Source organism: Neopsephotus bourkii, unplaced genomic scaffold, assembly GCF_033783945.1.
Source record: "Neopsephotus bourkii isolate Nb327-2 ecotype Australia unplaced genomic scaffold, CSIRO-AGI_Nbou_v1 NB_1780, whole genome shotgun sequence".
NCBI classification, from domain to species: Eukaryota; Metazoa; Chordata; class Aves; order Psittaciformes; family Psittacidae; genus Neopsephotus; species Neopsephotus bourkii.
In genome coordinates this window covers 12,541,681-12,566,253 of record NW_026902254.1, presented here as the reverse complement: position 1 = coordinate 12,566,253, position 24,573 = coordinate 12,541,681, and the positions used below count along the sequence as shown (strand labels likewise).

The window sequence follows — 24,573 nt, the reverse complement described above, 5'->3', positions numbered from 1 at the left end:
TCTAGGGCAGTGAGCTTGCTGCACGCTCTTCTTGCTGTCCTGAAGATCTCGAATTCAACCATCTCGTGGTCGCTGCATCCAAGGCTGCCCTGGAGCTTCACATTTCCAATGAGCCCTTCCCTGTTGGTGAGCACAAGGTCAAGCATGGCACCTCTCATTGTTGGCTCCTCTATTACTTGCAGAAGGAAGTTGTCTTCCACACAATCGAGGAACCTCCTGGACTGCTTGTGCCGGGCTGTACTGTCACTCCAACAGATCAGATAGTCAATAAATGCAACAGAAACATATCTGACAGGCTCCACAGGCTACCATCCTCTTTCACAAAGTCCCAGTGGGTTTCACCCTGGACTAAAGTCATCAAAGACCCTCACAGTCCACCTTGTGCTGTGTATCTCTCCAATGAGGCTGAAAAGAATAATTTCTTTGAGATTAGCCAGGGTGAAAACCATCACTGTGATTCTGTGCTAGTACTATAATTACAGAGAGCTCACATTAAAACTAGAGCCATGCACAGCAGGTTAGTATGGTGCTGTTGTATATGCAAAGTTTTTTTTTCACTCTAGGCAGTAAATCATTTTCTGCTACAGAATATTTTGATATAAATGGTTGGTGAGTTAATGATGATGCTGGATAAAAATACTAACTGGATGCTCTCACTAACTGGAGTTATGTACATGTCTACAGCTAAGCATTTTTCAATTAAGAATGTGTTTCTTTCTAGTCAGTTTTTGAAATGGCAAATAGAAAGTGAGCAACCTTTTATAAGGAGAAACAAGATATATAGAGAGCTTCCTTTTTAAACTTCATGAAGACACATCTCCCCTGTGGAAGAAAAGAGAAAAGGCTTGGAAATGAAATTTAGTGAAGGCATTTCAGTTTATGTTCATTCAACTCTGTAGGCTCAGCTCTGTTCTTCTTTTGCATTTAAACAGGGAAGTTTCAATAGAGAAATTGTTGAATTGCTTGGGAGTGTCTTCAAGACAGAGTGAAAACACAGGGAAAGCTCTTCTGTGCATCAACTGTAGTGGCAGGGAGGCTACTGAAACCTCTGGCTACATTTTGGGAGAGGCAGATGGCGTCCACCCCAGCCAGCATATGTATCATTTTAAACACATTGGAATTGTGTTAATGTAGATGAGATTTAAACTGTTTTCACTTGCTTAGGTACTTTGCTGCATTGGGAGTCTAATTAAAGATTTGTTTTATGGAAAACTGAAGAACAAGTTTAAAAAGTCAAGAAGGAATTATCTCAAAACCATGCATAATAATCATTCTTAGTCAACTCTTAGAATTGTTGATGGACACTAACAAAACTGGCAACTCTCAAAACTCTTCCGTTTCTTCCTTTATGGAGATGGGTAGCCTTAAACTCCAACTTGATGAAGGTCAGGGTCTCTGTGTTGCCATCCTCTAACAGCACTTCATGGTGCAGGTCTCCAATAGCACTGGGTAGCTCTCCAGCAACCTCACCAGACTTTGTCCAGAGTCCATGATTGCTCTACTTTGGCAAGTTATTAACTGACACTTAAGTTTATCATGGTGCTGCACTTTGAGGCCTGATGGGTTTATGCTTGAATATACTGGAGATGCATGTGGAAAAAAAAAGGACTGTTCTGAAGAAGTTAAATTTTGACAGTGTTTTAGGAAGTCACATTTTGTCAGTGTTTTGGGAATAGGTTTGTGCTAACATGCCAGGCTACGGCCTGATATGATCTTTGTCTTCTCATTTGTTTTCCTTCTTGTCCAGTCCAGTTCTAGGGACTTTGCTGTTTTGTTTAGACTCAGGTTTTCCGGAGTTGTAATTATGTAAATTACTTAATGTTATTTTTTTGTGAGTGAAGTCCAAGTAATTTTAAAAATGGTTATTCTAGCTTATAGTGTAGTTTCTGTGTTAAGACAGCAGTCACATCTGTCTTAAGGGAAGCAAAAACCTGAAGATAACTATGGTTTGTGTCCTTCAGACTGGTAGCATGCAAGGTCTGTGAGTTTGTGCAAGGGAGGGCATCTGCAAGGATCTGACAAACAGATCTGCAAACAAGTCAATGAGTGCTACCTCCCTCTGCTTCTCCTCTTTAATCTGGCTGACCAGCTTGACTCTGGAATACAGTTAATGCTCAATTCTCAACATTGCAGGTGGAGTTTTGATATTAGAGATGCTGGCAGTTCCTGAGAGAGGAGCCATTGCAAACAGCTCAGCAACTGGCATTTGGCCATTCCAGATCTTTCATCTGACTACACGCACCACCCCCCCCCCCAAAAGAAACCAAACTAAAACATTACTTTTTTAATTAAGCAACTTTATAAATGTTAGATATTTTTAGCTGTAAGGGCAGCTTTTTGAGGCCTCAGATAAGCATATTATATTGGTGGTGTTTTTCTGTGCAACAGGTTTTCTTGTTTGCTTATAAAAATATTTGAGAGTAGCATTTTCTAGTCCTGTAGTTAATCTATAGTGTGTGTAAATCTGCTGTCATCCCTGTCAGTAAGAGATAGATAGGGTCAAATATTTTGGTGGGGCTTTTCTACAAAATTAATGTAGGGTTAGGTAAAGAGTCTGGGAGGATTATTTTTGTGGTTTTTTTTCAGAAAACCTTCACCAGAACAAATGTAACTGTCTGGATCACCCGTTCAAGTCAGCTTTCAAACAGGATTTATTTCTGGTTCACTAGCATGCTTTATTTCTCATTTATTTTTCTGGCTGCTCATGTGTAAAAGAGCAGCACAAATACCAGGAAGAGGGGACTCTTTCCCCAGGCCTAGAAGTAAGGAAAATGCACAACAAAAGGCAGAAGAGCTGCAGACCAGCTCACAGTCCCAGCTGTCCTGAGGACATTTGTATGGTGGCTTGCTACCCGGGTCCATCACCAGATAGGTCCAGTGGAGAGAGAGCAATTTTTCTTGCTGAGGGGGACACAAAGCAGAAACATGATTGGTGTTGACTGGGCTAGTACTGAAGGGGGAAGCATTCAACCCTTTGCAGCTTCTCAGACTATTATACAGCAATTAAAATAGCTCCCACCATGTAAAAACGCATCATCAGATAAAAGGACATTCTGACTCATTATATATCCTTGCCAAGATCATTTCTCAGGGTGTTCCAGTTTCTTGCTTGGGTCACAATGCTAAAACATTACTTGTATTCAAAGTCTATGAGCCAGCTACTCGCTGGTTGAACAGACCCTTAAACACAGCTGTGCTGGCATCTACTTATTAGAAGGATTTCTTCAAGCATTTGGCTTGACTGTTAAAAATAGCCTGTTTCTTTTGCACAGCCTCCCCAAAGCATGAACCCATCTTGTGGAAATCTGATTGTGAAAAACACCTTTCCTATTTACCTGCTGGCAGTGGGGTGCTTTCTCTGTGATCTGGGTATAATAACAGTGTTCCATTCATGTTGTGATTTGACACTGCTGGCAGGCAGGCTGTGCCATGAGGTGTCTCTCTGTCTTGTCTTCCTGCCTGTTTCTTCCCAGGGGAACGCTTCATTTTCATTTGCGTAGGGTTTGTTTTAACCACTTGCACTGCAAATGCCCATGAGAGGAAGGCAGGAGCAGGGATATGTATGTTAATGTTTACACCTCCCTCAAAACACTCCAATCCCAGATTGCCCTGAGCTGCTCCCAGGATCAAAGCAAGCAGAGGGTTTAACCACCTTGAACAATGGAGAGGACACGTGTATCCTCCTCTGCTCTCTCAAAGGCTAAATTGAGGTGCAGAGGTCCAGCCCTTCCTCCATTGGGAATCTCTTTCTCCTTCCCCTTGTGGAAATAAATGTGGTCCTCCTTGAGAAGGGAGTATCTGCAGCTCCTCTTCAAGAGACAAGAGCTAAGAAGGGGTTACATGCTTATGTTATATCTAGTTGAGACTATTCATAAATAAAACAAAAAAGTTTTGATGGAGGGCATATGTGATTAGAACCAAAAGTGCTCTGAAGAACTCATAGTTTCAATTAAACTCGCCTGTTCAGGATGTAATTTCTTGGCCAAATCAAGAGAAAGAACTGCTCCAAAGCAGCCAGAGGGTCAGAGAACCCACCTTAGATGTGAGACTCCCAACAGCAACCTATGCCCCCGCTACATCAGGTGGGGCTGTCGCATGCCACTCTGCCACTAACTGCAATGTATTCATTTTCCCAAACCACATCTCCAGCTGTCAGTTCCTCTTTCTGAGCTAAGAACTGAAACTGGAGCTTGTAAAACACTGTTCTTGCAGCTTGACTGGCACTTGCAGACACTCCTGACTGGCAGTGATGGGTTCCTTTTGCTCCTATTATAAGTTTTCCCTGCTTTCACTCTTATTTTCTTTGGTAAGCTCAGTCTAAATGTATAGTTATATTCATTCTGGCTGTGCCGTTGAACAAGCATTAGCTTTCCTGTTCTGATAAGGAACAAGAGCATTGTTTGATATTAAACAGTACATTGTTTTGGTGCTTTTGCTGCTTGTGAGAGTAAGGACATCAGAAACCAAGCCCTGTAATGGAATAATAAACACACTGGGTTTTTCCTTCACTGAAATAGATCCGCAGTAGTGGGCAGTACAGTAACTGTCAGGGGTTTCCAACCCACCAGGCAGACAACTAGTGGGATTGTTCCCTTACACACCTGCCAACTCTTTAGATTTATTTATGCCTGTCCTAGGTGTTTCTTCCTTGTTTTATTAGAAGGCCAGCTCTTCCTGAATATGTCTCCTGTTGCCTGAAAACTGAACACTGTTATAAAGAGCGACTGAAAGATGGAAAAAGATAAGAGAAGAACAATTTCTCCTTCAAACCATACCTTCTGTGCACTGTCATCTTTCTAGAGAAGGAGAAAAGGAAGGAAAGCAGCTCTCTCTGGAGACAATGCTTCTACTAATGTACTGAAACCAGCAAAACCAGCAGCCAGGATTTTCCATACATGCATGCCCTCCCTTTTCATGAGTGCAAAAATCAAATTTTTCTCACTCTGTTGTAGGTTACTCCTTTAGATGTTTTCATTACTTCTGTGACATTCCCGTAGCTTTACATTATTATGTAGTGTACTAGGGAAGCCTTGGCAGGGGGTTAGACTAGATGACCTCCAGAGGTCCTTTCCAGCCCTAACAATTCTGTGATTCTGTGAAGCCTGTTTGGTGGTTTTGAAGACAGGAGCACTGGTTTAGGGTCTTGGTTACTTAAAAACTGTCGTATGCTTAATGGAATGGAAGTGTAGCGTAGTTTCAGAAACTCGATTTTTACTTAGGGTTAGAAAGTGACTGTGTACTTTTTGCTTAATTTTGATGACGTTTCTGTGAGTTGAGCAATATAATGATTAAAGTTTGCGTCTGGAAGAGAGAACTGCTTTTCAATATGTTGTTCAGACATGGATGTTTAAAGTCAGACCTCCCCAGCACAGTATTTAGGCACTTACATAGGCTTCAAAGGCTCTTGAGCATGCTTAGTTCCTACTTATCTCAGTGTGAATTTGACAGACAAGGACTAGAGGATTTAACATCATTATAACCAGCTGATCTATGAATAGCAGAACTTACTAAGTCTGGTTTTCTACAGTATCACCACAGGAATGCAGGGCAATTCCAGCTCCGTTCTGTGTCCCCAGCTCCTCCCCCCCCCCCCGAGTTTGCACTCATCCCTTGCTCCTCTCTGCATCCCCTTCCTGCAGGTGGGGTGGCTGCTGGGGGCACAGGTGCCCTCACCCACAGGCTGTGCAGCCCTGCTGGCGCTGCTTCGCAGGGTGGGGAAAAGCTGGGCTCTAACTGCCCTGCCTCAGTCACACACAAATTCAATCTCTCTGAGTTAGCCCTGGCTTCCCTAAAGCTGTGTGGGCTCTGGGACACCCTTCCAGCTGCGTGCTGCAGCTGGGCAGCAGGTCCACAAGTGGTGAACGGAGTGAACAAGGACACTGCTTCAGTTTGTATGCCTGGGGTGGGGTGAGAGGCCATTTTTAGGAAACCAGGCTGGGAACACCACACATTCAGGAGAACCAGGAAGAGTGTACAAGTGCTAGGATATGCAAACAGGGAAATGAACTCCCAGGCAAAGACAATGAGTCTATTTACTGCCTGTTTGCACAAGTTACAGCAGCAGATGTCGTTTGTCTTCTGTGCTGAAATGCACTCCCTCCCCTTTCAAATTTTACAGTGGGAGCTTTTTGTGTTACAACAGATTTAGTTCTGGAGCACCAGTGGTAAGCTGGAGTGGTTTTAGCCATTTAACTGTGAGCTACTGCTGGACTTTGTTCACTTCAAAGTGCTGACCTTTGGCCAGCAGAAGTAGGAGAGAAGCTGGTTGCTCTTGGCAAAGCACGATCACAGTGTACCCAGGGAGGAACCTTTTGTAAGGTGCCCTTTAATCAGCATTAGGTTGCATTAGGGGTTGTAATGATTTAGGTTCCCTTGATAGTTTCAGTAGAAGAGCATCTGAAACCACAAGGTCTGTCCTGCTGTTTCTCTGTGACCTACGAAGTGACAGGCTGAGGTCTCAAAGCAGTGACTGGTGCTGGGGACGCAACAGTGACGGTGACCAGGCACAAGACGGCTTAGCCCGCTGCTGCTGGCCAGCTGAGGAGCAACCTGTAGGTTAGTAACCATTACCTGCGGCAGCATTATGCTCATGGTTGTATTTCCTATGCTATTCAGAAGGGATGAAGGCTGTGTTGGAGGGAGCCTGGTCAGTGGAGCACCTGTTTCCACCTCCTGGGCAGTAGTAGATGCCCTAGAGCACATTTTAAGTGTTCATAGAAGAGGTGGTTATGGAAAATCCTTGTTTCAGAGAAATCTGTTTTCCTAGTCACTAGATGCAAGACACTGTCATATGCTTTAGGTGGGAAGTTTGTTTCTTTTGTGAAGCTGGCTGTGATCTGAGTACAAGTGAATATCTCTGTTAGAAATGTGCAGTCACTGGAGTGGAACCTCTGGTTCTTCCAGGTTGCAAGAGTCCTCCTGCACTGCGGAGGTGTACAGAGTATGCCCCAAAAATGGCATGCTGTACTTTGCAATTGCTCTTTTAACATTGTGTTTGATCTTCCAAGGTGATCAATAACAGACCAAAAGCAACCTTTTACATGTTTAAAATGGTCTTTTGGGGAGTGAACGCACAAACTCAAAATACTACACTTTTTCTTCTCTGCAATGACATAGCTTAGTGACTGCAAAAGGAACTACTTTATTTTTTCTCTTACCAACATCAGTATAGTTAGGAAATTACGTGCAAGGCAATTTTAATCCGCTTTGGTTTCATTTTTAACAATAATTGTTCCCAAGAGAATTGAAGTTACCAAAGAAAAGCAGTCTAAAATCTCAGTATAGCCTTGCTACTCTTCAATCAGTCTTGTGGCTTGTCTTCAGAGAAAGATTTTGCTTCATTTTACAAAGCCAAGGATCAAAACCAAGGGAACATCACCACCTGATGACTTTGTCTTTTCTGGGGCACACTGTCTCATATGTACCACCAGTTTCATGCCATGAAACATATAGAAAGTCAAATTAAACCCCTGATGTAACATTGTTGATGTCAAACACGATGATGTGGCACCAAGAGTGAGTTGGCTTCATTCAGATAAACTCATACACAATAAAATTTCAACCATCTCTTCACTCACCCCTAAATACAAACAAATAATTCCTTCTACAGGTAGAAAATTCAAACCTCAAGATTTGCAGGTCTAAGGACAGGTGAAGAACAGGTGACAACGTGGTTGTTGCCACACTAATCTGTGTACCAGACAGCAGTATGTTTTCATATTCAGAGAGTCTGTGCTAAATCATGTCCTGGTGAATCAGATGGGGCAGGACTGGGACAAGCTGTGCAAAAATGTCTTCCTTTTTCTTTCAGAATAATCTCCAGCAATGTATTAGGAAGGGAAACATCCTTAAACATAGGTTTCTACTTACCTCCAGTGGTGCTCTGAAGATGGCACAAAACCCTAGAAATGACAAATTTCAACCATTTTAGATGCACTGAGACTGGAGAAGGTTTTTCTCTGGATATTTGATATTGTGCTTACCTTTAAACGCAACCTGTATGTATTCCCATCAATTAAATGTGCTTTTTTCAGGAGTTTACCTTGCATGTTTTTGAGAAGGGCAAAGCCATTGACCTTTTAACGCTCCTGTGAAGATTTTAACTGTTTGGGTTTGTGTTTGGTTTTGATTTTTAAAGAAGGGAGTATCTGTGCAGGGTTGTGGTCATTTGTCACCTGGTTAACCCCCTGACAAGCTGCAATTTCCTGTTTAATTGCTGATGCTTCCTTGCAAACAGCTAAGGTCTCAGGTGCATGGTGAGCATTATTTATGCCCAAAACCTGAGGACAGTAGTTCACATCAGTTACATCTCTGCTAACAATTACACTGTGCTGGGGTCTCTTCCCTGCACCCAGAGGCAGCACAGCAGACAATCCTTTACCAAAGTCTCCTCCTTCCCCTCAGAGCAAGGTGGACTTGCCCACAGTGCCTACCCTGGGCAGTTCCAGGGTCTACATGCATCCAACCTTGCAGAAGAGCAGGAACATGAGAGATAAACAGGGCAGAGCTGAGAGTGTGGACACTGCCCAGAAGAGCTCATTTTGTGTCCCCAACTCCTCCATTAGCCAAAGTAGAAGGAGCTTCCTGTCTCAGACCCTTTTCATGCAGCTTCTGAGTTTGAACTTAAAGGTTTGGTTCCTGTCAGTTTGGAAATGTCCTCCTGAAAATATGAACCTTCTTCTAGAGGCAGGAAGTGTAAAGCTTAGGTTCATTCTGAATGAGACAAATCATTACTCATGTTTTTGGTGGCTCAAGAGCAGCAGATCCTAGGTCACTGTAGAAACTTTTTTTTAACTGAGTAAGGGAAAGAGCAATTTAACTAAAGGATTTAATATCACAGCCATTCAGACCATTCTCCTCATTCCTAAATGTTTCAGCTGTTACTGATATCACAGACACTTTGTCTGGTTTATCTTGTGAAATATCTGTAGAGGTAAGTTATGTCAACAGCACTCTGAGGTCTTTCTTTGAGAGAAGTGTCTTATAGCAGATGTGTAGTCCTGTAAAAAAATCACCTTCCTGTGACTACTGAGAGAGCTGCCCATTAACACAGCCCTTGAGCACTTTCAAGTTTCCTTAGGCTGGCTCTACCCCTTGGGGTGACCTGTGGCAGCTCTGGCAGTAAGGGAGATGATGCCCAAGAGCCCCACACTAGCGGTGGGCTCTGGTCCAGGTGCAGTCGTGGAGGTGAAAGTGCTCTTTTACTATTTGTATTTGGTTACGGAGGTGGTTTTACCCCAGGGTTGCAAAGTTCATACCAAGAACCACTTGTGTTACACTTGTGTTTCTGCACCGTGCAAGTGGCTCAGTATAGACATAGCTCTAGGGCTTGCCTGTGCTATAGATAATGTCTGGTGGTGCTGTGCTGGCTGCTGAGAAGAAAGCCCAGCTGAAGGCAGATTTGCAACCCAAATCCTGCCTGCCCATAGAGAGATCAGCAGTGGAAAGGAGCAGATGGGATGCAAACACTGTGAACGGAGGGGGAATGGAGCGCTGGTTGAGGTTAGGTAAGGCAAGAGCATGTGACAGCATGGGCAAATCCACGCTGGGCATGAGGACAAAGTGCACCATGCAAGGCAGCGAATGGGCCAAGAGGTGTGACCCTGCTCCTGCTCCGTGGCAGCACACACTACCAACAGGTGACTCAGTCGCAGCAGCTTTTTACCATGTGAAGTCCCGACCCATGTACTCTGGCAGCACACGATGGCATAAAGTTTGGTCTGCTTAAACAGACTTCTTTGGTAATGATGCCTTCTCTGTGCATGGCAGTTCAGACTCTGCCAAGACCATCAAAAACTGCTTTGTCTAGTCCTGACAATAAATCAGGGTTCTGAGACATGGAAGCTGTGACCGTGCAATAAAATGTAAGAGACACCTGAGTTAATGGATACAGTAAAGTCCTCTGCAGCTCATTCAGACTCCTCTAGTCTAAATTTTTCCTTCACGTTACTGGGAGACAGAAGAATAAATTTGTCTTCCTGAAGGTAACAGTCAGTTCCCTTAACCTATCACTTCTTTTCGCAAACGATTTCCAAGTGATGCTTACTGTCTTATTTTCAGTAAGACATTAAAGGCTAAAATAGAAAAGCTTATGCCCTAAGCAGAGATGAAGCCTGTTGGCTGGAGGAAAAGCTGTTTACTTAATATTATCATATTCTACTGCGACCTGTAAAAGGGCAGAGCAATTTCTGGAAGAGAGAGGAAATGAGGATTACGTGTGCTAACCATGCTCACTTTCATACCTTGGTTCTGGAAGCCTCCTGTAAATGTAAGTATGAAGGTTTTTATCTTCCCACTTGTGAACATGTATCATGAACCCCTGTGATGCTCTCCTTCGCAAAAAGGCCCTAGAGGAAACAAGTGAGAATGTTATTTGCTGGAAAACTTTTAATTACCAGAATTGGTTGGCACATGCTTGGCTTGTGCTGGTTGGATATCCTTGCTAGCCACAGGAGGTGGCCACTGGGTGCCTTTCAGTGACCCATGGAGGTCACACTACAGGCTGTACCTCCCTCCTTGATTCTTCCAGTACCTTCAGCCTCTTGTACATGCAGCAGTAAGATTCACTGGCTGTAAAACTTATATAAACTTATAGAGTAATAATTTGGTATTGTACCCTCTGATCTCTCTGGATGCTTCGCTAAGCTCCTTGGTGTTACAGAAAGGCTCTTACCTACCATTGTGAAATCTCATCAGCTTGTCTAGAGCAGGAGCTGTGCTGTGGCACTAGATTTAGCAGGCTTCAAAGGAAATTTATCCTTGCTTTCCCATGGGTTAGCTCAATGCTGCTGATTTGACAAATGCTTTAAGGCAGCAACGCTGGCAGAAGGACCAGTCCCATCTTCTCCTTCCCTTCTGCCCATGCAGGTGTTCAGGTGGCATGTGTGCATGGTGCAGCTCATGCAGGTGTTCAGGTGGCATGTGTGCATGGTGCAGCTGCACAAATGCTCATGGCAGCACAAGTGATGACTGTGGGAAGGATAGAGCAGGACCTGATGTTGGCAGCACCGGTTTAACGTGTCTATGAGACTGTGATGTGGAACACTGGTCTTGAGCAGCCACATCAGGATAGTGAGGGCCAAACCTTTTCCCCTTAGAGTGTTTTATTTGCCCAGGGGCTGAGGAACAATCATCATATTAACCTCCCTTGTGGATATGTCTGTCCAGAACCCACCCTGTATTCATTTTGACTGAAAGCAAACATGCCACAGAAATGTAATGGCTGTAGCTACATAAAAAATCTTTGGGTTTTTCTGATTTCCTTCTTCTTTTATGTGCTAATTAAAATCTATTGCACTCCATGGGGTTATTCAGTATCTGTCTTCTTACATTTTGGAACCTAAAACCTGCTTTAAGGTTTAAATGAAAGCACAGAACCACACATGGGAAAACAGCCTACTCACCAGGGTGATCCTCTGTGCTGATTTTTATTGAAGAATGATAATTCAAGTGTTTGATGAAAATAAAACAGTATCTTTGTCTAGTGACTGTTCAGGTTATCGGGGCAACTCTCACTGCCCATGAACCAGAGAAGCCTAAGTTTAAAAAAACAGAAGGGGAAAGCCCAACGTGTCCTTGGCCAAATTTCCCCGTAGTGGAATTTCACCTTCTGGGCTGTGAATTTGTTATCTCTATGCTGGGATGAAGCATGTGCCTAGGGCTGGCAAAGCAGAAGGGGAATCCACCTTTGCAAGGGTGTTTACTGGGAATCCTCTCTGATGTGGCAAGATAAAGAAAGGTCAGAGCACTGACGTAGGTTATGCATTGAAACGGCTTTGGTGTGAGAGTACTTGAAAGCTGTTGTCTCGAAGTGTCTACCTGAATACTTCTGAAAATCTCTTGAGATGGTACAGTGAATCTATTTTGAGACACACAATTACATGTGTTTGTTCTTTGCTATCCACTGAAAAAAAATCCAGAACTGTTATGCTACCTGTTACAGACTGTGAGTTCTCTGATGGATGCCCCCAGGTTTTGGTCTGCAGTATCTTAAGAAAGTCAGGAAATGACAAACTGTGCTTTATTAACTCACATTGTGTAATAACGGGTATAAAATAACATGTTATTCGTTTAAATAAAGTGGTGTTGTCCCTTAAAACATTCGAATAGGCAATGAAATTGTTCTACAAACATGTGGGAACCTGTTTCACCAAACACAAAGTGGTTTTGTTAAAAAGAGAAGGGAAAGAAATAAAAGAAAGAAAGGGCTCCCTGTTACAATATGAGATCCTATTTTTCGTGACTGCATTTTGGCTGAGGACAGGCTTATGCGTGAATATACGGACAAACCATGAAGATTTTCTGAGGCTGAGATTAGAGACCTTGCAGGTCACTCTTAAATTCATGCATCCTTTCAATGAAAAATTTTACTTTGCACATTCCCTTCTCATTCTCCTACCGTCTCTCAGTAGTTTTTGCAGACAAAAATAACTATAAAAGCCAACCCATCACTCACTTCTTACTTTCCCTTCTCCTTTTTCTTGCTCATGTGCCTGATACGATGCTAAGCTGCCACCCTGAAATATATCCTGAAAGCCTATTTCTTACCATGACCATGAAAAATCCTCACTCTTACCCAGATAATGACCCTACCCCAGTAAAATGCTGAACCCGTGGGCAGCCTTTAGATCTCCCAAAGCATTTGGGGCTGATCTTTCTAAAAATCTCAGAAAGCAGATCCAATGCTTTGTTACTGCATGTGATTGCATCAAGAAGCCCAGTGCACCCAATCAGCAGAGGTCAGACTGTGTGTCTGCTTCTAGAACAAACACAGCCAAGGAGAAGCTCACCGTCTCCTTTCTCAGTCAGGGAGAAGGTCCCCATCAGACAGGCATTTTAGTATTTCTCAATATTTCCCCTCAAATTTCCAGCCTTTTCTATCACTGTATTCAGTAGAATGATTATTTAGGAAAAACCTTTCACATGTAATCTCACTACAGAAAAAATAAAAGGAAATGGAAGGTCTGTGGGAAACACAGGCATGAACTGGTCTGAATGGACTCTTCTCTGCATTGTTCCCTTTCACAGCTCTTAGGATTTGGCCTCTGCTTAGCTGTCAGTCGTCAAAAATAGGAGCCAACTAAATATTTGTGGTATTATTGTAACAGAAGGTGACACTTCATTATCATTGTAGTCAAGCTGTACGTTAGGAGAAGACGTGTTTATATCCTCTACGCCAGAGCAGTGGATGCTGTATTAGGAGAGGAGCACATGTGTGTACAGAATCCATCTTCCTTGCTGCTTAGATGGCTCTGCCCTTAGCACTTTTGCACTCTGCCTTAGATATGCTCCTGTAAGGATGACAGTCATCATAAAGAGACATATAAAAAGTCATATAATTGTCACGAACGTGGTGTGCTTGAAGCCTAAGGGAAGTAGGTGTCCAACGTCAGGGAAAGCTGGGGGACACACTTGCAGAATTCTGTCCAATTTTCTGAAGTTCCCTATAAACACACAGCCTGCAGGAAAAATAGTGTTTTTTCAAATTCTCATGTTGACCATACTAACACCTTGGAATACCCTGCAGCAGCTTCAACTGCTGATGTTCATTGCTTTATACTGTAATGGGAGTGTAACTTGGAAACTAATAACAAGCTGTAACTAAAAGTGAAAGTATAAAACAAAGGTCAAGGGTTTGAACAGCCTCTCTACGTGATCCTAATTAACATGCTGTATTGAAGAGCCTTCTAAAAATGAGCCTGTGTGCTCACTAGCATTCGCACTTTTTCATTCCACTTACACCAGAATAGTCTTCTCTGTGTATTCAAGAACATGCACAGTTGTAGCTCATAGGATTCACTTTACAATGCTTATGGTTAAAAGTTTGATTTGTTTTCCAACAGGAAAAAATAAAGAGCATGATACTGACTAAAAAATCAGTTAAGCTGGTGGGTGGGAATTTTGTCAGCTTATACTAGCGGAATATTTTATACTCTCTTCCCTGTGTACAGATCAGTGGGATTTAGGCATAAATGTGATTTCGGCAGAACCTCGTAGATTTTATCCACAGATTTGAGACTGATTCCTTGCATAGTCTTGGGCAAACCACTAGATTTCCATGCTACAGTTTCCCTCCCTGCACAGCAGTTGCCTTCTCTGCAGGTAAGAAGACAACTGCAGCTGTTGTAGCTAATGAGTTAACATTTGCAGAGACGAGTTCTGAAGATGAAAGGCTTGCACAGTAGACTTGGGCTACAGGCATTCTGGGACCAGGATCCGGGCTGCAGGTGTGTTTGTACAGTGCCTAACACATTGTGGCCACAGTACTGTGGATAAACAAGTATAAAAAGCCAGTTGCAGGCACCCTTCGGGTTTGCAGTATAAGTAGAACAGGTAAACTTCCTGTTCACTCTCAGAAACCACCATAAGGATGCTTATTTTGCCAGTCTTTACCATCTTCCACATTTCTGACTCTCACTTGGAGCCTTCTAGTTTTAGAGCTCTTATCTCCACACACATTGACTCTCTTACCCCTCTTCTCTATTGTCCAGCCTCTGACTCTGCAGTACAGGGATATCTTTAAGTTTTATATGCCCAGATTAAAGCACACAGTGGGTAAGAACAAATTATTATGTAGGGTCATCTGATACAAGTTGACATTGTTTCCCCTGAAGAATCCACCCCCATGCACAGTTTGCCATTGAAAGGTTAAGACACTTCTCCTTTCACACAAGGATGCCCTGAGTTGATGCCTATGTGCTGCTTGGCCACAGATTTGGACCAAAATTTACTTTTTGGAAAAATGAGAAAGAATATAGGAAGGTTTATTGTCAGCAAAAAAAAGAAACAAACAAACAGAAAAAAAACAACAAACAAGTACAAACCCCAAAACAACTAGGAAAGGACTAAAAGCTGTAGTTGTTTTGCTTCTGCAATATGATGTTTGCTTTTCACCTTCTCCTTTCCCAGAAGTGAGCTGTCTCTCAAGGCATGCCCTGCTCCCTCTTCTCCCTCCGGCTGGTCATGCACATTGCTCTCCAGTCAGGCAAATCCATCATCCAGAGAGTGTTTCAGTACAGTTCCTCCTCTTGGCTGCTCGAGTAGGTGTGTTGTTTGCTTTGCCTAAGTGCTCCCAGGGCCTAATGCTCCGTTGTTATGTACAGACCATTTCTGCTGTCATGAATCATGTTTTACCACCCCTGTGTTTTTACTTCTGCACCAGGCTCTTTTTTTATTTTCAAGCAAACACGTTTGAGTTTCCGTGTTTGCTGCTGGAACCGTGCATGCCGGGTACATGGCACAGGCTGAGTTATTCCTACCATCCTATCACTGATGAGATCGGTAAACCTACCTCTAACTGCAAAAGCTGCAGACCATTCTTTTTCTTACAACCAAAGGTAAATTGATTCAGCACAACCTGAAATAATTTATCCAGGTGCATATAAAGGAAAAAAAAAATCCCTGAAAAAACCTCATGCTGTCAAGCAAAATATGCCCTTATCTTATCTGTTGTGAGTAACTCAAGCTATTTGCACAACGCCTTGTGCTAGGAAGGAGTTGTTTGTACATGCTTCACTCCCTTTTTTCCAAGTTTTGAATTTTGAATGAAATCGTCTTCTTCAGATTCCTCCTCCTGCAGAAATGTCATGGTTTCTCTTCCCTACGCTCCCCTGAAGGCTGGACCCAGCCCTCCTCCAAAGATCCCTTCCTTGCAGATGGTTTTCTATTAATCTTCAAACCGCTCTGGAGAGCTCTCTGCGTCTGGCAGTGCTAACATCCCCTCTCCCTCCTGTCCCACCCACTTAGCCTCAGCCTAAGAGCCCTTAACAAATGACTCCCAAGGAATTTAAATGGCTAACGCTCGCTGGCCAATAAAGAGATGCATAAACTGTATAACCAGGTTACACGGCTCTTGCCATTAGGAAGAAAGGTTGCTCAGGTAAAGGCTTGAGTCCTCTTAACCTGTCGCACTTCGATCGTGGGACCGGAGAGGTAAGGGAAATCTTGTTTGCTCTTTAGGGTTTTTTATCTGATTTTCATTTATCAGGGATTTGAGACCAAAAGAATGTCATTGTCTAGGTTTCGAGTTCAGGTTTTGCCGTTCTTTAGAGGGTCCTAAAGAGTCGTTTGAGAAGGAAGCAATTGCTTTTAAGCTTGAACTATAAGCTCAACATGTGAATATCTAAAAGACTTTGCATAGCAAATAGTAAAGTGAATGTTAGAACAGTGAAAACTAAATGACTGATATTTTAGACAGAGGAAAACAAATAAACGGGTGTCTCTGAGATATTTTTTCTACTGTGTTAAATTAATGAAGTGAAAGGTAGCCATTTTCAATCGTCTGACATTATGTTTTCAATCGGTCTGTCTCTGCCATCATTTGTTTGTGCTTCCTCATATTTTGTTCTGCTTTTTCAAGAAATTAACATAAAATCATGCTTTACAAGTGGGTTATCAGCTTTAGGTACAGACTGAAAGTGGCTAGAAAGGTTGAGCAGGCAGGGTATATATTCAAGTATTATTAATACAAATGAATCTATATAACTCATCTACATATAGCAAATTTGATAGCATTTTAAGAAAATCAAGTTCTGATATTATTCTGTTTATATTCTGCTTAAGCAGCATGTGAAACATTTAAGGCTTGACATAGGACACATGACATTAATCTGTTCACCCTTATTTATTTGTTCGTTTGTTGCTTCATTGGGGTCAGTGCTGATAATAATAGTGAAGTTTAAACTTCAACCTGGACAAAATCAGTTGAATCTAAAACCTTTTTTATTTTTAAAGAAAAGGAATGTAGTTGTTGTGAGTAAGGTTCAATTGTTGGACAAGATGAGCCCCAGAGGTCCCTCCCAACCCTAACAATTCTGTGATTCTGTGTGATTCTGTGATTAAAATCGATTAAAATCAATGATGAAATTATTCATTCACGTGTGGAGCATACTCAGCAGTTGTCATAGTTGTGTCTTGTTCTGAGCTAGGTGGGATTGACGCCATGCACCAAAATGTGTGTGTAAAGTGCTCCTTCACCCTTTGCACACCCAAGCTTGACATGGATGACAGCCATTGCTCAGAGCATGTGAGGGATGTCACAGCAAAACATTGCTGCCATCCCTTGCAATGCTCCATGGCCTGACAGACTGGGTTGCAGAAAGGGCACCTTTTTCAGTCATATTATTGCAGCTGATCTCTGAAGGCCTTCACACTCAACAGTCCACAGTGGCGCATGCTGCTGTTAGCTGATTATGTCGAACCAAAGACCTTGCCAGTGTCTGAAAGAGTCAAGAGAGGTTTTTAATTACATTAAGATGGTTAATCTGACAGAACTTCAAAACATGTCCTTTCTGCTCATCAAGACAAGGCCATATGACTGCCTGTCAGGAGCTTGTTGTAATGTTGTTGGTTTGATTATTTTTCCATGGGTTTCTCATATAGCTCCCCACTGTATAACTGAGATTAGATAATGTGTAGGATAAAAATAAAGTTAACAAAGGAGGAGCCATTTTGTTACCCTCTTTAATGATTTCTATTCAGTTCTGCATTTCAGCTCCATTCTTTGCTGAAGAAATTATATTGAATCAAATGTTGCTTGTCTTCTTTCATCAGCTTTTCATTTAGGAAAAAAATACCCTAGTTAAGGTCAACAAAAAGTGAATTTCAAATGACATCTGTCTCAAATCCCACTCCTTTTCTGAAGCATACAGAAATTTCATTTCTAAACCCTAGGTATTTCTAACCGAGGTGTAATTACAGTAAACTTCAATTGTCTTGAATTAACCCAGCACAGGAATGGTGCCTCCTGAGAAAGTCCCTGCCTTGGTTAAACTTTTTTTTTTTCTTTTTAATTTATAATATTAACCCTGGACACAGGTAACGAGTACTGGAAATCTCTTCCTTGTACTTGTAAACGTTGTTTCTCAATTTCAATCTGAGGTTCAAAGGTTTGTACAAACTTCTTAGATCAGAGGTCAGGTACAAATTGCTGCACTTTGCAGCTCCTTTCTGCCGATATGACAGAATTTCACAGCAAAGACAACTGCCTTTCACCCCCCTCTCCTTCTTGCACAGGCAACGCCAGGCAGTTAAAAGCGTGACATGTACAAGTCAGCCATTGGTACCTGAGTTTAATAAGTAACTAACTGGGTTTCAGTGGTGCAAGGTGCATATTATAAAAGGGGTCAAATGTCAGTGCACAAAGGGAAAAAAAAACCCAAATCACCCAGCCACTGACTAAGCCAAATGCTTTGAGTTTAATGTGCAGTGAACATTCACATCCCAACTGTGGTTTGCCTTATGCTGATTTTCATTTCTGTGACCTGAGGGGGAGGGAACACGTGGGGCCACTTTCAGGTTTCCCTGAGATCTCTACCTCCTGCTGAAAGCAGGGTTGCAGGTTGGGCCCCTTGTAGTTGCAGTGTTCACGTGGGGCACACAAAACTGAGACTGTTGCAATAAAAATAGTGCATAAGATTAGGGTGAACTGAAAATCTGAAGCTATTTCTATAGTTATAAAATTGACTGAGTAGACTTTGTATGAACAGGCAGGATGTGTTACATTTCTCTTTGGATCTCCGAAACAGTTAGCTAAAAAAGTTAGATCAGAAAGACTGAAGAGGGAACTGTACTTTATGAACTTTTTTAGGTACTCTTGGTTGCACTCTAGAGGGGAACATGCTACTGTAATGTTTACATAGACAGACAGACAGATAGTGTTCTGCCTTACAATCACAAAGAAAAAATCACAAGCACATGCATGCATATTGCTACTCCACAGTTCAGCGAAGCTTTCACTAAACATTTTCGATGATTAAATTAAAATACTGTGTTCATATATAAGATTCTCCTTCAGAGAGAGTCAAGAAGTGAAATAGGTGAATGCCTTATCTTTCTGGTGTAATAATTAACAGATGAGTCTAACTGTGGGTTTGTTTTTCAGTTGCAGAAGATAGTTTTTCCTGTCTTATGGAAAAAGGTGCAAGCTCATAGTCCATATTGAATGAAACACTTCTTACTTACTTGGTAAAAATGCTTTTAAAAGCAGACAGTTAATGAGGAAGACACACTTATCTGTATCAGCTTCTCTGCAGTGAACATTGTTTAACTGCATTTCTGGTAAACATATGCTGCAAAAACTACACCATCAAGTACAGCTCGCCCAGAATAGGACAGGCTTGTTACATACCAAGTGACTACATTGCACTTTGTCTCACACATTTTCCTGTCTGGCCATGGTAATAATAGACTTTGTTGACTAGATTGAAATATGGGAATGTGGGGAGAAGGGGAAGGTTGTGTTGTTACCTGATTTGGAAAGCTGATAAGAGCAATTACACAACCCATCTCTCATCTTCTCATCTTTCCTTAACATGTGAGTTCAATATCTTGCAGGATAATAACTTCAGACTGAGCCAGCAATTGGTCCTATCAAAATATCTGAGAGTTATACAGTTATTTTGAGTTGACTGGGTAAAAGATGGAACTGGGGCAAACAGTATAACACACAGGTTACGCAACTTGTTGGGACAAAGTTCTGAATGACTTGCAACCAAGTGCATTATAAAGTAAGGGAGGAGACAGGGTTTTGCTTACCTAAACTTCCTTCAGAAGTGATTTAAGCTGAAATGTCTGGTTTGACACTGCAGTAGCATAAAAACACTCAAGAAACAGACATTGCATTGACAGAATTCACATTGCAGAATTAGCAAAAATATTGACTATGTTGGTAGAATGCTCTAGGTAGTGGCAGTGCTTTGGCACATCAACAGCTTTTCATCAGCATAGCTTCATTTTTGCCATGGGAAAGCCACGTATGCGTGAACAGATTTTTAACTTCTGATCATCAAAACACAATGGCAAGAAGTGCTATGCTCAGGAAAGTCTTCTCACTGTATTATTTGAGATATTATCATTGATACCCCACTGAATACTACTTTTGCAGTTTCCAGGGCAGAAGGTTAGGTTGTTGAGGGACCTCCATCCTGGGAACATTCACTGCTGGGCATGGATAGTGCTAACTAGTAATGCAAGTGGAACTTTTGACAGCCTTTGCAGAATTACAGTCCAAATTAAATATGGACCTTAGAAGGGTGCAGAGAAGGTTGATAATAGAATAGGCCGGAAGTTTGCACAGTACAAGGTGGCTTTATTTTGTAGAGGAATCATAATTTCAGCTGATTTAACCTTCAAATCCTGTCTGAAATTGTAGCCAGCTGTTGACTGCACAAATTTGAAGTTCAATTATCTGATTAGCATTCGAGTTTTAACCTCAAAAATTCCATGATGTTAATTTACAGACTGATTTCAGGAGTTTTCCTCCTAAACAGGAGCAAGAAGTAATATAGTAATTTTTTCACAGGTTTTAAGTGAAATACATTACTTTTGATTGGTGCCTGGAGGACATAACCAGACCTGAAAGTCTTTTAATACAGTATTTTCAATAGTGCTCATCACTGTCTAAACTGTATCGCTATTTAAGTCATTAGAATCTTGTAAGTGATGTCAGGGGGAGTAATGCTAGATATTGAGTATTCTTGGAATATCACCCTTAATTTTCTGTTTCTTTATATTTCTTCTTTGAAGAGAACATAAACAGAAGATGAAGCCAACAATTTTCAGCGTTTTAAATGGAAACAACTATTTTTTACATGCTTATGCCACTCTAGAATAAATGTAAGCATCTGAGAAGCATACACGGATTCCCCCCTGCAGTAGCTCCACCCAAAAAAATGCTTTTCAGGCCCAGACTATTAACTTGGCCCACAAAAGGGGAACATGGCTAACTGACCAGAATAAAATTGAAGTTAAGCTTGAAATATGAAATCTTCCACTGAAATCAGTGCCCAGACCCCTGATGATAGGCCGCAGGTTAGGATGCCAATTGTCGCCATTAGCAGAAGTGGGAATTTCAGCAGCTAGTCTGGTGATTTGGTAGGTCAGTCTTATCCTACCCCTTAGTCACTTTACACTGCTTCTCTCTACATTTAAATACAGTACTTCTAGTGGGCAGAGAGCCACTTCTGTACATGTTCATACCTGAACATACAGGGAAAATGATGTGGTGCAGCAAGTGCTGCTGCAAGTGCATGTCCCTGAGTCCCATGCTGCACCTGAGCCAAAAGGTTTCTCCCAGGTGACTCCCTAGCTGGGGATGGACAAGTTCAATTGCCTTAATACAGGAACACACATGATGAAGAGAATATGCAATGTTTTAGTGATGCTGACATCAGGATAGCTGGCACAGCAGACAGACATATTGCTGTCAACAGCTAGTGCTGATCTGATCAATGAGATTACCCTCCCAAGCTACTCATCAAGCCAATGTTCCCGTCCCTTTAGGTCTGCTCCGCAGTTCAGTGCTTTCTCCAGAGTTTTGCCAAAAAAGGTCTAAATTAAGAAAATCTACCTTTTCAAAGCTTTTAGTCCAGCATGGGGCAACTTCTTCACCCAGTTCAGCTGCAGGTAAAGCAAGGTGTCTGACACACTGCAGGCATTGTCATAGCCTGTTGGCCTCAGGTATTTCTTCTTTTATTAAAAGTATGAAGACATCATCAAACAGGAGCTAAGCCTACTTAGTCTAAAGAAGAGAAGACTGAGAGGGTTTATTATCATAATTTGTATTTATATTTATAGGCATCATAAATGCCTATAAATATCTCAAAGGTGGGTGCCAAGAGGACTGTGCCAGACTCTTTTCATGGTGCCCAACAACAGGACAAGGAGCAATGGCCATAAACTAAACTACAGAGCACTAGAACAGGCTGCCCATGAGGGTCATGGAGTCTCCCTCTCTGGAGACAGTCAAACTCCCCTGGACATTTTCCTGTGTGACCTGCTGTAGGTGGCCTTGCCTTAGCAGGGGGTTGGACTGGGTGATCTCCAGAGGTCCCTTCCAACCTAAACCATTCTGTGATTCTGTTATTTCTGTGATTGCTTGTAACTTTCCCTTTCCTGTATGCAGGACTTTCAGAAAAGGTTCTTAGCCAAAAAGCCATGCTGAAGGTGCTGCAGTCTCTTACATTGACCCACCACAAGTTTCAACTTGAGGTGTTTGCATTTCATTAGTGACAGCAGATAGGGAACCAAGCTGTGATCCAGCTCCTGTTGAAAACTACACTGAGGACTAGCCTTTGATACTTTAAAAACAAATTAATTTGGAGTCAGACGAAGTCTTTACAAGGATTTTTCACCAAAGATTGGCCCCTTTTTTCATGGCACCTGCTTCTTTCCTGGCCTCTGTCCTCACTGTGCACGGAGAGGAGCTTGTGCATGGAGAAGCAGCATGGATACTGCTTCCAGCAGAATGTCTCCTAAGCTGACTGCAAACAGAGTGAAGCACATGGGATGGCAGCAAGGGCTTGCGGGTCCAGCTTTAGTAACAGCCTCAATAATACCAGCTTTGCTCAGGTCATTTATGAAAATAAAGATTAGGAAAGGAGAGACAGTCTTGCCAAGAAAATTGATGTATAATGATACTGTAGTTATTTTTAAAAGAGGGGTAACTTACTGCACTTGAAGCAATGCTCAAGACATTACCTTATTTTGAATTGAGGAGGCCCCTGCATTTTCTTGTTCAGCCAATAGATCTGTAAACAGACAAACTGGGGTTTCAGCAAGAGCGTTGCTGTGGCTATGTGATGTCTGTGATGAAGTTATGCAGCTGTTCTTAGTAAGCTGCTGTTGTTACATACATTTTATGTATCTAAAGTTGCCAGGAGAAAACAGACAGCTTTTAAAAATAAAGCGCTTCAGTGGCAGCCATGCTGCCAGATCTGCTGCTCAATGTCAGCAGCAGGGTTACCATTTGCCCTTACTATTACAGCTAAAAGCCTAGGACAGTCACATTTAAACCAGTAGCTGTCAAGAGAGTCTATTTAATTAAAATTTCAGTGTTTGACCTCCCCTCTGCAGCTGCTGTTGCTTAAAATGCAAAACCATGGTGGTTTCTTGAAGCAAGCAGGTAGCTGTGTGGTTTCTGTGAGGGCCTGTGGTGTCAGCTCAGCAGGAGTGTGTATGGTCCAGGATCTGCAGGTGGGACATGGCCGTCCCCATCCCCTCCTACCGTGGTTATCACAGAGCAAGCAGTGTAGTATCACCCTGGGCTCTGCTGCTGCCTGCCGTGGTACTGGCACCTGTCCCTATGCTATGTGCCTACAGGTGGCTGTGTCACCCTCAGAAGGACACATGATGCCACTAAATCTATGTAACACAAAACTGGAGGGATGAATTAAGTACAAACATAAACAGCCCTGTTTTATAGGAGCACGTGAGTGGGGTGGACACGTGGTTGCTGCCACAAGGACACTGGCTGTGTCCCCATGTTTGTACAAGCCTGTATTACCACACCAGGATCAACAGAGGAGCAGGTGATGCGTAACTTCACAGGGCACTGCACAATGCTGGACAAGACAGGGATAAGCCCGAGTCCAGTTATATGGACTGTGAGCATCACTTTCTCACCAGGGCCCTGAGCTACCCTTGCTGTGGCACAAGGGACATTTGAATTTGGCCCTGTGTTGCTGTTAAACAAGGTGTGGTGTTTCTGTGTAATAAAAGACCTGCCTCAGGTAATCAATCCACTCACAGTATGCTTTAGGTCAGTCACTTGCCAACACAGTAAGTTTTCCATTTAATATTATGAGCTGTGATGTGCAAAAAGAGGTTAAAAAGAAGGTAATTAACGTTTAGGGTAAGGATTATTTACACCTGCCAGACTGGCAACAGGGAAGGAGTTTTGTGAGCAAGCGAAAGTGAAATGCGAACGGTTTCAGTGAAATGTCTACATGTGAGAGTTCACCCGCACGAGGGAGAGGCCTTGGAGCAGAGATGCTGAACCGAGGGCTCACAATCCTGGATCCTGATAAGCTGGCAGATGCTAGGATCCGTCTGATGTGCCATTGGACAATCAAGACTTCACTGTTTTCTGAGAAGAAAAGAAGCCATTCTTGTTCCAGTCCTGATAATGAGCTATTCAAAACTTGGCTGTCTCAGAGCACAACTTTTCTCATTAGCAATTAATATTTTTGTCTCTCTCTTCTATGAATCTTTGTTATCGAGATCAGGTGCACCTTCCTCCTCATAAACCAAAAAGCAAGCACTTATATTTCACAAGACAGTACATTTTAATATAGCTTAAATTTTTTACTCTTCTAGCATTAATCACACCTGGTGGATGTATTGAAATCAGTCTGGCTTTATTAAGCCACTAAACCCGCAGTATTAGTTCATGCCTTGTGTACACCCACAGCACATGGTAGCAAGTTTTCATGACCACTTTACCACAGACTAAAAGTGTCCACAGAGTAGGGTTGAACACTCTGGAAATAAGTATTTTTGAAATTCTGGAGAGTGCTTACTTTTAGACATTACAAGGTTAGGCTGTGTTGGCAACCTGTTTTGTAAGGCAAAAGCAATAGGAGGAGAAGGCACTCACTCCAGATATGCCTACATTTTTTCTCATCAAAGTAGATGATATCTAAACTTTGTTAAGGTATTGGTTGTGTCATGTGGCAATGAATGTTGTTGAAGTGTGCATTTAGCTACCTCAAGTAGGACTACATGGGCTCTATAATTGTCTTAGGTAGTACAATCTTAAATCCAGCTTTATGGAGCTGTTCAAAAAACCCCCAACTA

General features: G+C 42.3%; 1 protein-coding gene across 6 annotated transcripts in view; it reads left to right on the top strand.

The window, feature by feature from the left end:
• The window catches only part of RBM47 (RNA binding motif protein 47), an 80,917-nt gene that overhangs the window by 43,189 nt on the left and 13,155 nt on the right, over positions 1-24,573 (top strand). Inside the window, exon 1 of one of the 6 annotated variants that reach the window (XM_061379937.1) lies at positions 6,534-6,555. The exons of 4 other annotated variants lie outside the window; for them this stretch is intronic. The gene's annotated coding sequence lies outside the window, so the exon portion shown is untranslated. Of the gene's footprint in view, positions 1-6,533; positions 6,556-15,778; positions 15,931-24,573 lie in introns of those variants that run through there. One more of the 6 variants, XM_061379935.1, reaches the window with a different exon arrangement.